Genomic DNA, 17,054 nt, shown 5'->3' with positions numbered 1-17,054 from the left:
AATAACATATAATAAAATATGGAAAGATTCAGTTATAATCTCCAGATTTCTACAATTTGCTCTTGATTTTAAGATTCTTTCATTACATGAATATAAATATTTTCTGAACATATCACTATAAGTTTGCCTGTTGTTTTGCTTATTTATTGGTGCTTAACAAACCATTCTATAACTTTGTTGCTAAAAACAGCAAATTATTATCTCTGGTGGATCTGTGTGTTCTCTAGATTTGGTGTGTGGTTCTCATTTGTTATCTCAGGTAATTGCAGTCAGATTGATAGTGGCTGGGTCTGCAGACAACTGAAGCCTCCAATGGATTGCTTATTCACATGTCTGGTAGTTGATGCTTCCTTTCATCTAGAAGTTCAACCGGGTTTGTTCGCAAGAGCTATTATACTTGGCCTATCCACATGACTTGGGCTTCTCATAATTTGACAGTTGAGCTCTGAGAGGAAACACATAGCAAGTGTTCTAAGAGGCCCAGTCAGTGGATGTTGAAAGGCTTCCTACGACCCAGACTTGTAAGTCACACAGTATTTCTCCTACCACGTTTTGTTAGTCAAAGCAATTCACAGGACCAATCCACATTCAAGATAGGGTGAAATAGACTTCACCTCCCAATGGGGGTGTTGCAATCAATCTTGGTCAGATTTAATTAACTACTGTTTGCCAACATTTTATTTATATTGCTCACACATGGACTAGACACTCATCTCCTCACAAGGCCCTAAATGATCCATGAATTACAACATCAGTGTCAGGCTTGAGGTCCAGGAGCTCATCATCTAAGTCCAGATGTGGATGCACTACCCCAAGTGGGTTCCTCAGGTATAGATCCTTGAGCCAGATTATTCTCCACTGTGAGCAATCCTTTCTTCTGATAAGCAATGGCTTGTTTTTGTAGTTGAGTAGCTTCACAGCATGCTTCCTGTGTATACAAGGCAGAGGGCCCAGAAGCTTCTTTCCATTTTGAACTGTTTCTGATCTTTTCAGTTTAAGCTGACAGATAGCGTTGCTACTAACACAATACTCTTAAAAACGGTTGTGAGTTTCCCAGGGATCTTAATAGGATTCATTCTCCTAGATAAGAGACACTGCCTAAAATCACTGAGACAGATCCTTCTCTATATTGGGAGTGAGGAAGCTATGGGACAATATCCTTAAGTCTCTTAGAAGGTACTTGGTCTACTCAAAAAGCCAAGTTGGCACAAAGTTAAGATCCTGAGAAGACCTTTCATCTGGCTAAGAGGATCTGGGGGCACACAATTAAGCTTCTTAAAAACCTAAAACCTTTCCATCTACCTGCTATAGAATAAGAGACTCTTCCTCAAATATTTCTGAGGTCTTCACAAAAGGTATCGACAGCCACACCTTAGACCAGAAATTTACCCTAAACCACATTTTACTGATAGTCCCTTAGATTTGATTTTTTTCCCAGTAAAAATGGAATTTATCACAACATTATGGTCTGAGGTTAGTCTCATTGATTACATGACCAACGGGCATGCAACTGCCTGGGAACACAGCTTCGAAACTAGAGAACAGGGACTAGCTCCCAGGAAGATCCCTCCGCGCTCCTGACACTGCTGGCGGATGCAAACCTTCTGGAGTGTTTGCGATCCTGCGTTCCCAGGTGAAGGAGGTACAGGAGACGGTGGAGGGGAGGCTGAGTTTTATGGCCTGATTGATGTGATCAGGAGTCACACTGTACAGTTATTGGAGGAAAACGTCCCACTTCCTAAGGCCAAAATGATGGAATGTGTGGGATATCCCCCAAAGTGGACCATGTAGAGGCCTTCATCAAGATGGTTGGGCACCACGTGTCTCTCCTTCCGGGAAGCCCACGTGATTCAGGCCACGGGGGACCACGGGGTTTTATCGCAGGCTCTGTGTGAGGGTGGCTGGCTCCATCGGGCTCCCCTCCTTTCGGAACAAACTGTGGACTCTGGCAACCCCGACAAAGGAACTGCCCTCGTACAGGACTGAGGACTTTTCCTGTGGATTCTGGGAAAGTGATGCTCCAAATTGCCAGCCGCCTCCGCCATTTGTGAGCTTTGAGGTCTTCCTGTTGGGGATGTCGGAAAGTGAAACTGCAGAGCAGCTTGGATGCTTTTTTATTTTTTTATTATTGTCACTTTGTTTTCTGAATTTCCTCGCCTTATATGAGACCGCAGAGTTTGGAGAAGCTATTGGAACCCATGTGTGGTAAATGCCTCAGAGAGGAACCAGATAGGGCATTTGTTCCCAGTGTTCGGCTGCCTGGTGTTCTACACGATGAGGCCGACAGGTCTGAGGAACCCTGGCTGATGGGCGCTGGGGACTCGGATTTTTCTGAAGGGCTTTACATGGGAATCAGAGAGAATTCTCTTGGTGCCACCGAGCAGCGAGGCTCTAGGTCCATCGGTGTTAGTTGGTTTGTCTGCAACCCCAAGTGCCCACTGGCCCTATGGATCATCTCAGTAAAGGTATCAGGTGCTTAAGGAAGAAAACAAAAAAAAAACAACAAACAAAACCCCAAAACCTACAACCAACTATGAAAAATGGCACAAGGAAAGAACATCCTAAGTGCAAGCATTTCAAGAGGTTCAGATGAAAGCTGAAGAACATTTTATGACTTATTCTCAGACTTCATGCAATCATGTTGCCATTGAAACCTTTGGCCAGATAAAAGGTAAGAGAAAATTGAGTCACAAAGAATTTGTGGCCATTTTAATCTACCTTTTTTCTTTTCAATTTTTCAAGTGATCTTTCTGATGTATTATCTAAACTTATTTTTTAAATCTACGTTTTTTCAAAGAAAATGAACAACTAGATTATTAAGTCTTTTACATGTAAAATGAACCCTTTTGATTTGCTTATAGAAAATAATACAATGCATATGTAAATTTAAAATAAGAGAATTCAAGAACTTTGAGGAAAAAAACAACTATTGCTTGCAGTATTCTAGACCTTTATAAATGCTTCAGTCACTTGCTGAAGCAGTAACAAATTATTTCAATGACATTGATAGTTAAGTTATAAGACAGAATGAGGAAATGTGAAATAAGATTAGGCTAATAAACAGTAATATTAGGCAAACAAATGATTGTCAATCTGATGCAATAATGACAATTTTTTAAGACTTGGTAAAATATATATATATATATATGTATATATGTATATATATATATATGTATATATGTATATATATATCCTAATATATGTGAATTCTTGAAAAAATAAATTAGTTTATTTTCTTTTAAAATCAGGTATGGGTGTTCTATCTGAATGGGTAAAAATGTGAGAAATAGTGATAGCATAATAGTGTATAATTTACAAAAGACTAGTTTATGTTCTTATGGAAAGCCTAGTTAATTTAAATTTCCCAGTTGATTTTTTGGGGTCAAGTTTCTTTAATGGTGGTGTTTTTTTGCCTTTGTTTTTTTTTTCCACACAAATAGTTTCAAGGCATGAAAATGGAAAAAGTATGTGTGAAATTAAATAATACTAACTGGATGTCTTCTAAAATAGTATGCTATTATGGGCTTCAGGTACTGTTAGATATTATGTAAACTTAGATTTTCCACTTAAAATATCTCAGCAAAATATTTCTGAGAAATTTATAATATCTGCAGTAATTTATGTGTTTTTATGAGTGAGAGGAACCAGAAATAGTTTAAATTTCTAGAAAACTACGTAGGAAAAAGTCTTGGTAGCCTTGGGTTTGGCAATGAACTTTGTAAAAGCATGATCCAGAAAGAGAAAAATGATAAAATATGAATAAATAGACTTCATTGAAGTTAAAATTCGTGCTCTGCCCAAGAAGTTGAGTGTAAAAAGACAAATGAGGCTGGAAGAGATTATCTGTGAAACACATATCTGATAAAGGACTTGTATCCAAAATATAAAAAGAACTCTTAAAAACTTAACAATTAAAGAAAGAAAACAATAGAGAATGGGCAAAAGATTGTAACAGACATCCAGTAATGAAGATATACAAATAGCAGATAAACATATGAAAATATATTCAACACCTTTTGTCATTAGGGAATCCCAAATTAAAACAATGAAATACTACTTATTACAAACCTTTTGAAATGGCTGATGCCCCCTCCCCCTCCAACGACAATATTAAATGCTGGTAAGAATGTGGAGCAACAAGAACTCTCATTCATTGCTGGTAGGAATGCAAAATGGTAGAGCAACTTTGGAGGATAATTGAGCTCATTTGAAAACTTAAATTCACACAAAATCCTGCATGTGAATATTTATAGCGGTCTTACAATCACCAAAAACTGGAAGCGACAAGCTGTCCTTCGATAGGTCACTGTGATACATCTATACAGTGGAATTTTATTCAGTGATAGAAATAAATGAGTTACCATGGCACACGCAGACATGGAGAAATCCTAAATGCATTTTTCTAAATTATGGAAACCAGTCTGAAAAGACTACGTGCTTTTTGCTTCCAATTATATGAAATTCTGTAAAGGCAAAACTATTGAGACAGTAAAATAGTGGTTGAGACAGTAAAATAGGGTTTGGGGGAGAGGCGGGAATGATAATGAGGTGAAGAACAGATGCTTTTTCTGTCTATTCTGTCTGATGGTGAGTCCATGGTATTACACATTTGTTTAAAACCCACAGTGCTCTACAGCACAAAGAGTGAACCTTAATGTATGCACTTTTTAAATATCATTTAGGTCAGGGAATCCCAGGGAGGACTCCAGACTGTGACAATAAAACCTAATTATATTATAAATGTAAAAATAAAACACTACTCTGAAGAGGGTAGAGCGAAAGTTGATAAACTAAGTAACTTTGGAAATGAGTGGGATTTGTAAGACTAAAGGGAAAAGAAATTGCACAAAAACACAATATTCTAGTTGATAAAGTTCTTTTCCATGAAGCCAAAGGTTAATAGTTCTGATATTTCCATACCTGGATATTAAAATTAAGCAATTAAGCAAATGGATGGCAGATAGTGGGTGCCAGGTTTCTCACTGTTGAAGTGAAAATCTAAAGATATTCAAAAGGGAGAGGCTAGAGTAGAGGCTGGGTTAGAGTAAGAACCATCAGTATGAACTCTTGTTTAGCTTAATACATATGGAAATATTTATGGACATGTGCCTATAACAGGTTTATAAAAACACATACAAATATTTATTTGTGTTCTGTTAGCTGAGAGGGCCTAAGAGAAACAACATCCTAGTAGCAACAAGCACACCACAAGCTGAGGTGTTGTTTTCTAATACTATTTTTTAATAAAAATGAACCAAAACTTCTCGGAGAAGTGGCTGATTCTGGAAGTGGTTAGGAGCCAAATGAAAAGCTCCCAATGGCCAAAACTAGAACAATTTGAGCAACCTAATAATGTAATACTAGACTATCATCGAGAGTATAATATACATATCCAGGATCAAATACTGATATGAATAAATGATAGAATAAATAAGTACATGAACGGGGAAAAAGACAAACCTCCCATGCAGAAGAATTCTTTATAATTTACTTATTCTACCTCAAAGGAAGGAGAGCATAATTCTCTACTCCTTAGGTGCAGGCTACATACAGTTAGTTAACTTCTTCCAAAGAATACAGCATAGAGAAGGGGAGAAAAGAGTCACTTTAGAGTAAGAAACCTGACAAACACTACCTCAGCCAGGTCATCAAGGTCAACGTCGACAGAAATAAGTCATGTTGATAGCATCTACCCTTGATATGATGTGATAAAAATGGTGATCTTCCTCTCTGTGGCTTTCCTCTTAGTAATCATAATCCCAATCTTGTAAGAAAACATCAGACACATTTCAATAGAGGGATAGCCTACAAAATACCTAAGCAGTACTCCTCAAAATATCAAGGGTATCAAATACAAGAAAAGTCTACCGCAGTAAAAAGGAGCCTAAAGAGAGAGGAAGAGTAAATGTAATATGGCGTTTGGATGAGATCATGGAATTGAAAAAAGGACATTATGTTAAAACTAAGGAAATCTGAATAATTTACAGGCTTTGGTTAATAATACTTAATTATAACACATGTACCATACCGAGGTCAGATGTTAATAACAGGGTAAACTGGGTGTGGAGTGTTTGGGAACCCTTTATACTTAATCGTCTCAATTTCTCTCTAAATCTAAAACTATCCTAAAAATTAAAGTATATTTTTTAAAATCCTAGGAAAATAAACAAACAGAAACATGTATGACTATGGAAACCTGAAACAAAAACAAGTATTACTATGCCTTATTGGAAATATGCTGATTTGCTAAATTGCTAGTGGATGACAGTTTACATCCAGTTTTACAGTTTTTCTGTGTCTTTATGGGAACTAAAGTTGGTTGCTTTGGTTAACTATATTAGGTATAATCATTTTAAAAATATGAGAGGGTATACAGTTGTAAAAACTTGAAGGGATTTTGTGTGCACAAACCAAGATTGCAAAAAAAAAGTTAAATAAATATATTAAATGTTGACATGTCAAGTTTTATAGGTTAATCCATAATATGGAAAAAGACTTGATGACTCCTTTAGTGCACAATGTTACATGGGTTATATGCAAAGAGTAAATAAGAATTTTATTTCTTGTTAAAGTGACAAATATATCTTTGATTTTATGTCCTGTTTATCAAATTAAAATACAGAAAGACATTCCATGATCAGTTAGATGAGGTTCCTTATATTACCAAAATGCTCTCACTTGAAAGCCTGTTATTTTGTATTTCTTTTCATTCTTTTCAATCATTAACCATCATTTTTCTCTTGTAAAAGCTAGAGTTCCTAATTTTTACTTGTTTTTCATTCACTTTAAATATTATCACTCTAAACCAAAACTGAAACTATTTCTTCTCTTTTAATATTTAAGATGCTTTAGATACTTATGACTCTGTCTTACATCTTCTGTATAAGTCCTTTTGATACTGGCTTATATTCAAATATAAGAACTCAGATTTTGAATAAAACTGTTAGATTTCTTCACACCCATACTGTCTTTGAGATCTCCGAGATAGCTAATTGACACCAAATTTTTTTTCTCATACTTTATAAAAGAAGAGACACAAAACATTTATGTAAGCTTGGCAGTTTCTGTATTTTTAATTAGCTTAAAATATACAGACTGCTGTACTAATTTTAAAGCCTTCATCCTGGAAGGTATTGACAAATCAAAAGGAGAATCTCAAGCAGCGTCGGTAGGTTAAGTAGGTACCAGAGATACGTTAAACTTATCTCTGCAGTTGTGTCTCTTACAGAATGGATAAAAGCACAACCATGTTTTTGTATAAAGACTTTCAATAACTATCATAAAATTTATTTGTAAATTTATTTTGTAATTTCTTGTCATTTGTGACAGGCATAACAAAGACTTTATGAGATGAATTTGAAGTCCCTGGAAATTTGTCAGTATCTCACTATTCATAATACATCTTTACTGTCAGGGTTATCTTTGACTTACTCTTTAAAAATTGATCATTACCTCAGTAGAGGATTCCAGTTTCTTTTGTGAAATTTCAGCATATTATAATTAATTAACTGAATCTTTCAGTCTCATTATGGACAGATGGTTTCTGCTCTTCTCTTACACTTGTCTACCGGTCCCTGCCTGAGTATTCTGGAAGAAAGTTAAAAAGAACAATAGTCTCAGTAAAGAGCCTTACTATGCATTTTTGATGATTAGTATTTCAGGGAATAGACACATGGACAGGTTTCTCAAGTTTCAGCTGACATTGTTGCTGTAGAGAGATCCTTTTCATTCTGTGGAGCTGTGTCAGGATTTTCAATACTCTTTCAGTCTAATAGCGGACAGCTTCATGAGTATAGACTTTTAACTACACCAAGATAATAAGAACAATAATTAATTCACTAGACTGAACAAAATGGACTTATTGTGGTCCAAGTTCTGTTTTCTAATGGACATAAGAGAAACACCCATTTTTTTCTTCTTTAGCAATATCTTAAACATCAATTTCACAAACCATATTTGTATAAACTGTAATGAAACACTGTCCAGACAGTTTCTTGTTCAAATCAACCTTGTACAATTTAGAAAATACAGCATATCAAAATTAAGTACGAACTGACAATAGGAAAACTTAAAAATAATGAATACAGGGTGTAGAAATACAGATAGATTAGCCTTTCCTACAAAATATTATGAAAAACTGTAATTAAATATACAAAGTACTTTAACTAAGTCCTCTTACTATTCATGACCATGTGAGTATTTACAAAGTTCAATAAGAATTCATGTTTCAGACAAGGGCTCTATTTCATTTGTGTATTTGATGCCTAAATGTCTTCTCAGAAAACCATCGTAGTATATGTTCTATAGCTAATGGAAACCTGTACTGACAGCCTACGGGCAATTTCAGTAGAGATGAGTCATATCATTCTTTTCCTAGCCTTGAAGTAGTCAATACAAGCTTGGAAGGGCCATAAAAACTATTTCTGGCATATAATGTGACTGAGTTGTGATGCAGTCAACACAGCTTTAGAGTATCTCCAGACGGATGGTAAATCTCAAGCCCTACTATTGTCAAGTATAATGCTCTTCTCATTTTGTTAACCATGACAGAGTTTTTATGTATTAATCAATGTATCTTGTGGCACATGTGGAAAAAGAAAGAGCCAGAAACACAAAGCATGAATTGAAAGACATTGAAACAGAAAATGGCTAAATACAATGATGTGGTGACATCATGCTGTACAGGTGGAACTTACCTTTAAAGAGAAAATGATGTAGCAAATTGACACACAGTGCTTTGTTACCATACTTGGTATGTGTGGATATTACATTGCCTTGTCAAAATGAAAAGGAAATAAAAAATTAAATTTAAAAAATATTAAGACTAATTTTACGATTTGATAGTACAGATATAGCACAACTCTTTTATTTTTCTAGGTATGATAAAACTCTGTTATTTAGTTGCAGTTTTTATTATTATTTATCTCAAGGTACAAAGCGGTTTTTTTTTTTTAAAGTGCCTTCACTGCTTATAACTTCCTTCCCTTACTATTTTATAAAGCTCTTCCGTATTCATGTGAAATCTTCCCTGTCTTCTAAACAGGTTAGAGGCTTCTCTAATGCTCCCAGTGTATCTTGTGCATACCTTTATTAATATGATTAGCATTTTGATGTAAATTCTCAACTTCTCTGTTTCATTATTGGATTATTAAGTTGATGAGGATTATACCTTATTGATAAGTGTCCCCCCAGTGAATGGCATAATGTAGGCTCTCAATAAGTGTTTGCTTAATTAAATTATCTATTGGTAGATTTTTTTTTTGGATAATTTTCTTTCTCAATTATTTTTCTTTTGGTTCTCTTTTTTTTTATTCATATAGGGCATATGACAGCTCGCTGTCACCTTCTTGAGAGGTCTTTCATAGTGTTTTTATATACATTTTTCTCAAATTGTTTTAACTAAACACTAAGAATGTCTTAAAGATGTTCATAGGATGGACTCTATGACAGATAATAAATACTGCTTTTTGTCCACTTGAAAGCATAACTTCATGAAATAACATAATTCTTTACCAAGCAAGAATGCACATTTCTGTATAGGCCTGTTTATTTATATTTATGAGATGAGAAAAACACTGGACTCTTATTGGACTTAATTTTCTTAAGCTTGAATACGTTTAATTAAACATCTGTGCCTTAATTATCATCATGAAGTTAAAGAACTTCAAGCATTGTCATGCAACAACAGCATAATTGAGAAATGAGTGCTAGAATACCCTAGAATATCTCCACTGGTCGGATTCCAGGATTTACACTTAAAAATGGCACAGATTGTGTTAAAGAACAACAAAAAGCAAAATGTAATTAAAAAAAACAACACAAAACACCTTCAGTTGGCTGCTGAGTGGTTCTTTTCTAAAACCAGTGCTGTAAAGCATTGCTATTCAAAGTGTGGCAAAATCATTTTCAGTGCACTCTACAACAGTGACTTATTTCTACAATTCCTAGAAGAAAGATTTGTGAACCGTAAATTAATGTCCAGTTTCCTGCAAACTAAATGACATTTGATTGGCGAATTAAATCTTATACTCATTTACCTAATATGTAAATTACAGGAGCTGAACAATACTTGAGTATTCTAAGAGCAAGAGACAGTGTGTGTCAGCTTGTTTTCTGATAGCATGTTATATTTCACTGAAACGTCTATGCACTCTTTGGTATTATTTTTGCGTGTGTCATCTCCTCAGCCCAAACTTCCTACTCCACCCATTCTATTCCCCATACTTATTGCTGCACCAATGCCAGTTCACAAACTGCTACTCATCCCTCAGTTTTGGCTCAAACATTTGTAACTCAGGTGTCAAACACACCTCTAACCCATATTCTACTGTAGGATTATTGCACATTTTAAGGGATTTCTATTCTTGGGCTCCTGCTTCTGGGGGACCTTGATTTTACTTGCCTCTCATTGCCACATTCTGTTTCTTTTTTTCATACTGCATACTGATCCATATTTGGTACTACGTTCCCTTTTCTTTATTTACACACACACACACACACACACACACACACACACACACGTTCATACTAATCTTTGGACATCCCCTCTCCTTAGGAAAAGTCTCAATTTTTATCTACCAGAGCTTTAGTCTGTTGGTATGCAGCCTGGCAGTTTTGCTTGCTCTCCCTACTTGCCAACAATTGCAAAAACATTACTCTCTCTTAATTACGCAGTGCAATTCTAACGACTAAACTCAAATTCACCTGTAGCCCTCCTTCCAGCCCTGCTATTGGGTTTATCAAATCATAGGCTATTTTCTGCATGTCTCACCTTTTCACATACCCCAAGGGTATTTGAGAGATGATGAGATTGATATAAACTTTGATTCCCCAAATGAAACAGATTATTTTAACTCTCCTCCACAGCCCTGCTGTGGAGTTAAAATTTGGCAGTAACTCCACTAAATGCAGATGGTCAAATATTTATATGTTTTCACACTACCAACTATTTCTAATATGAAATCTTTTTGAGTTTATTCTTGGAAGACTTAGGTGAATGTTTGTCAGACTTTACGAAAAGGTGGAATCTGTTTTCCAAATAAAATATTCTATAGAACTCTAGTATGCAAAAGAAAAGCAGAGCGAAAGTGATTGTATTGATAGCAACACGAACATTCTTGTATTTTCATTACCCAGCAAGGAGGAAGTATTTCTCTCATGATGCTTCTCCAACACCATGAACAGTGCCTGCCTTACAACAGATCAAAAATCACTAGTTGAACATACACACATACGTTTTTAAATCACAGGTTTTCATAAAAACCATTTGTAGAAAATAAAACTAAGCATGATTCCTTACAATAACCTTCCTCGAATATATACAAATTAGTATGCAAAGCATCAAAGTACTGGTATTTTATTTGCATTGAATTTTAGTCTCTTCATGTACAAATCACCCTCTTGAAAAATACTGTAGCATTAGAAATCTAAGAATGCTTTTAGGTTCCTCTATTATAAAGGCCTTTATATTATTTCAGTGATTCACTTTGTAATACCTAGGCTAAAATCTTACACAGCTGGAGAATACTTTTCCCTTTTATATGTTCTGTGAACATCTATCCAGCTTATAGTTTGCTAAACTCCCACGAATGTTTATTGGGGTACTTTTGAAAATGCCTCTGAAAAACAAATGTTTAATGAAATACTGGATTCTGGATTCTTGAAGTTTAAATTTAGAGAAAAAAAATGTTGAAGGATTGTAATTGTAACCATAACTGGTGAAATAGGTTGAACTGAATTTAAGGCTCTATGCACATTTAATTTCTTTTTATGAAAATAGGTCCAATATTCTAAGAAAAGAATCACAGAACAAAAATAACAAGGCAGATCATGTCTTTCATTTCTCTGCATCACCAGTCCCATCTGTGGCTGTCATATTCAGTACTAGTGTGTCTTTACTCTTTCCCAGACTCTTGACTCCACAGCTTTTTCAAGGTGAATCATTATATGTATATAAAGGAAAAGTATCACATTCTCATATTACGATGAGCATAGAGAGCTTCATTTTAATTAAAAATACATTTAAACAGACAATATATCTATTTTCAAATCTTTTCTCATTTCTGATGCTGCCATTTGCAAATTCATGGGATTACAGTGCCTCTGATATGGATAAAATATTTGATCTCTAATGATTTTTCAGAGGAATTAGAATCAGTCCATGTCAAAACTAGAGTCACCTAAGCTTGTGAATAGCCACCGGACTTGCTCTTTCTAGACCCTTTTATTCCCTTTCTTCCGAGGTGCTGTCATTGACTTTCTTCAGGCCTATTTTTTTTGCATTTTACACTTTGATTGTTTATAAAAGGAAATGATCTGTACATTGTATAAAGAGCAACAATTAGAGGCTGATAAAGAAAAATCTATGTTGAAAGAAGTGTCCTTCTCATTCCAAGTTTTATTGGTAGAGAAGGACCCAACAGCGGAATACCACCCAATGTAAAATGGCTTCTGGAAAAGAATCTGCCTATTTATTAGTATGTATCTTATTATAAAATGGGAGTAAATGTATATTATTATAAAATGGAAATTTCAAATAAATAGGAAGCAATTAAATTAATCTAAATGCCAACTGGCCTAAAAGCAAATAACCTTAATTAACTATGACTAATTACATATATTTAAAACATATTTTTCAGCTATACTTCATTTATGATATTGTAGATTAGCTTCATTTATCTTTGAAATTTTATATTCTTTTAAAAAACGATTTTTTACCAGCATAAGTACAACAATATGTGACATATATATTATTAAGTATACCCGTTCTTGTAATTGCTTGTTTTTTACTCTTATTCTGTTTTTCATACCTTTTTGCAAGATATCCATTATAAACCAATTACTACATATGCAGTATTTTAGCATTTGGATTATTTTCTTAGAATGCATTTTAAAAATTAGATTACTAGATTTCTAAAGTTATATGGAAATTTTCAATGGTTTATTATCTTGCAAAGTTGCTAATGTAAATTTTGCAATATTTTTATTTATTGAATGAGTCAGAAACTTCAACAGATAAAACTTAAAAATAAAAATGAAAAACCCCATCTGTCCAAGAGAACACTTGCATAGTCCCTCACCTTCCTATGTCGTTTAAACTTTTTAGTCAATCCCAGGAGCACCGAAGTTTCCGCCACAACAACAGCCCATCAGGATCACAGGCATCTTGGACAGATTATGTTTTCCAAAAACACAATATAAGACCCAGTAGGTACAGTCCTGCAGTTCTCAGTTCTCTTTGTACAAAATTTTCTTATTTTCTTTAAAACATAATGCTATTTTTTCTAAAATAAAAACCTAACCTTCTTTAAGAACATTTTGCGACAAATAATCCCTCATATTTTGGTCTTCCAAGTAGCTTTCCCCTTCTCACATTGTAAAAAGATAACCTACATTTAAAAAAATACAGAAGCTTTTAATTCTTTTTAGTTATATCTATTGAAGATGTTTGTGTATGTTTTGCTTAGTGGAATAATTTATACCTGTATCAATATTTATTCTCTGTCTCTCCCCCATTTCTTTTACATATTAACTTTTTATTCATCTAGAATTTATTTGACTTAAAGTGTGAGGTGGCAGTTAACTAGATTTATCTCCCTCTTATTCCTCCCATGACTAAATTACTAGCTAATCACCTCAAAACCATTGATAATTGTATTTCTTTGCTACTGGTTCTTCCCTCAAAATGAAATTGGTTTCATTTTTGTTTTTCTGAGTATAAAGTTTCTAAATATTTATTTGAAAATGTAATTAGGGAAAATTCATATATTCCCCAAATATTTTCCCACTGCTTCCCTAATTATCCAGGGGCACTTAGAATAAATTATTTCAAATAGTTTCTGCATGCAAACACATGATATGAGGCATCTATCTTAATTCTACTTCAACAAATCTGAAATAAATAATTTTCTGGGAAAAATATAATTCTCAAAAATTGACCTCAGGAAAGAGTTTTAAACAGGCTAGTTTTCATACGGAAAATTAAGAATAAGCACTTGGCCTAGATGATGTTTCATAGATCAGATAAAAACAATGATACTTAAACTTACCCAGTTAATATGAGGAGGTAGAAGGAAAACTTAAACAATTCCTTTTATGTAGTAAGCTTTCCCAGTCATCTCTCTGCATTTTCTCAGCTCTGTTTCTGCCCTGCTGTGATTTATTCTATAGTGCAGGGTCTGGAGCCCCACAAACACATTCCCAGACACCCATGCCAAATATTCTCTGGTTAGGCTCTACAAATGGGATGCATTAGTGGAAAATTTGGTGGAATGAGACATGGTGAAGTGACTTTTCTTGTTTTCATGGTTTTCTGGCTTTAAGAACAATAGCAGCAACAACAGTGTTGCAGGTGGTGAGAGTGGCAGGTACAGCTGCAAACAGTAACGGGAGCCTGGGGAGGCTGGGAATCTGGGAATGCTAACTCTGTACTTCCTGCTTAGGCAGTATGGTTCCAGCAACAGGAGAGTAGCCTAGACATGTGTGCTTATAGATTCCGTATCAGACAACTTGACTCCAACAACAGCTGTTAGGACTGTGACAAAGAGATCCTGGGCTTGCAGTAACCTTGTTTACTGGCTTGCAGAAACTGATTTTTAGTAATGTTTACCTTCTTCTCTTTTGTTCCTCTTTTCCTTCCAAGTTGTATAATTAATTATATACTAAATTCCTTCCATTAGAAATATGTTGCATTGTTTCTGATTTCAAATAGATCTTAACAAATGCACGGGAAAAGCATTACTACTTAAATTCAATATGATTTTACTTAAAGGATAACTATAGGCCGTCAAGCATTTAATTAAGTTTTCCATTAATCAGAGTCCAGGTGTCAAGAGAGGCTAATCTGTATTACTGAACTAAACTACTGTGTTTCCCCGAAATGAACTAGCTGGACCATCAGCTCTAATGTGTCTTTTGGAGCAAAAATTAATGTAAGACCCAGTCTTATTTTAATATAAGATTTGGTATAATGTAATATAATGTAATATAATATAATATAATATAATATAATATAATGTAATATAATACTGGGTCTTCTATTAGTTTTTGCTCCAAAAGACGCATTAGATCGGATGGTCAGGCTACGTCTTATTTTCGGGGAAACATGGTAGACCTTCTATAGTCACAGATTCAGACAACTGTGAAAAAGTCCTACCGTATTTCCCCGAAAATAAGAACGGGTTTTATATTAATTTTTGCTCCAAAAGACGCATTAAGACTTATGGTTCAGGGGATGTCATCCTGAAAATCATGCTAGGGCTTATTTTCCGATTAGGTCTTATTTTTATGGAAACACGGTAGATGAGACCAGTAGGTCTTATTTCATACAGCTAAAGTGTAATTGAAGGCCACCGTTTTAATTCACAGTGAAAATGAATTTTCTGATCTTTGATGGTATTGCCAATAATCATAGGGGACCCTAGATGGGCCAAAAGCAACCCCATCCTTAATGGAAAGATTCCACGGCCTAATCTTCCCATACCTGAAGGAGCATAGGTCATTCCAGTTCAGGATTTATTGCTAAACTTAACTTGGATCACGCTGGCATTGATTTGGTTAAACCATAGGGCTATGTCTCCAAATGATTGCAGTGTCTCTTGCCATCATGGCATAACCTAAAGCTATTCAGGTATCAGAAAAAGCATATAAGTTTGTAACCTTTGAACTGAAACAAAACTAAATATATTTTCCTAATAAAAACACTCAACAGAAGAGTAATTGATTCAGTGCTTTCCAAATATGAATAATCCATATCTTAAATAATGGGATATGTTAGAGAAGTTTCTTTGACCCTGTTGAGACCACCAACTGTGCCTCATTGCTGTTCACACATTTATTGAAGAGACTATCCTTTCACCATTTTGTATTCTTGGTACCCTTGTTAAAGATTCACTAAATATATATGCATGGGTTTATTTCTGGACTCTAGTATGTTCCATCCATCTGTATGTCTGTTTTAATGGCAATACCATACTGTTAGATTAACTGTAGCTTTGTAATATAATTTGAAATCAGGACGCTTTTCCCTGTATATTAAGATTGCTTTGGCTATTTGGAGACTTTTGTGGTTTCATATGAATTTTAGGATTGTTTTTCCTACCTCTGCGAAAAATTCCATTGAGTTTTTATATGGATTGTACTAAATCTATAGATCACAACTCAGTCATCACCTTGATTAATCTTACTGTCAAAGTCTGGGACCAAACTGATTATATCTATTTCAAACATGAATTATATTAATGAAGTTTTAAATTTTGTTCCATCCCTGGAATACTAAATTAAATCTTACTTAGTCATTTTATGAATTGTCATGTGTTTTTCCTCTACTGGCTAATATTTTATTTCAAATACCTGTTTCAGTATTTGCATAAGTAAGTTTCGTGTAGAACTTCTCATGGAAATGAATTCCCCCCCCCACTAACAGTCATATTATCAAAATATTTCTGAGTAAAAAAAGAGCTCTTTGTGAAATTTATACCACATGGAAAATTAAGTTCATTTATATTTTAGCTTATCCTAAGCCAGTGAAAATTAAAAATAATGTTTACTATATTTAAAATTTATTTACATGGAAAAGAAATTTTTACAAGATTTGTACCTGTGAACCTTACATGCCTTTTGAAGCAGTAAGAAAAATTATTAGAGAAGAAGGATAAAGAGAAGTATCCCCTCTCTGTCCTTAGTGCAATATCTTCACAGGCTTCAGGATGTTTCTTATAATTTGCTGTCTCAATAAACCTGCATATTTTTTTTTATACAATTAGACTTTTCCCAGATTTTCAAAATAATGCCATTCCAAGGATATAAAATACTTTTTTTCACTAATCTTGACAAGACTTTTAACATTCTTCTTGTGAAGTAATCTCTGGGAAGTTAAAATTAGCATTTCAAAATCATTTCTACTTTTAGCTGGACTGATGAGAGGCATTCAAAATATGATCTCCTAAGAATGCAGGAGGTGTACATTGTTCCCCAATAAAGTCCTGTTCCCCTTCCGCCCCCTCCCCCAAAAAAAGAATGCTGGAGGTGAAATGGAGGTGCTTTATTACTTTTGC

At 34.5% G+C, this 17,054-nt stretch overlaps 1 pseudogene; it reads left to right on the top strand.

Moving 5' to 3' along the window:
* Positions 1-795: 795 nt before the first annotated feature.
* On the top strand, positions 796-2,480 carry LOC117020701 (uncharacterized; annotated as a pseudogene).
* Positions 2,481-17,054: the final 14,574 nt, after the last annotated feature.

The sequence above is a fragment of the Rhinolophus ferrumequinum genome, chromosome 3 (assembly GCF_004115265.2).
Source record: "Rhinolophus ferrumequinum isolate MPI-CBG mRhiFer1 chromosome 3, mRhiFer1_v1.p, whole genome shotgun sequence".
Classification (NCBI taxonomy): Eukaryota; Metazoa; Chordata; class Mammalia; order Chiroptera; family Rhinolophidae; genus Rhinolophus; species Rhinolophus ferrumequinum.
Note: the sequence above shows the minus strand (reverse complement) of the source record. Positions and strands in the feature narration are given on the sequence as shown.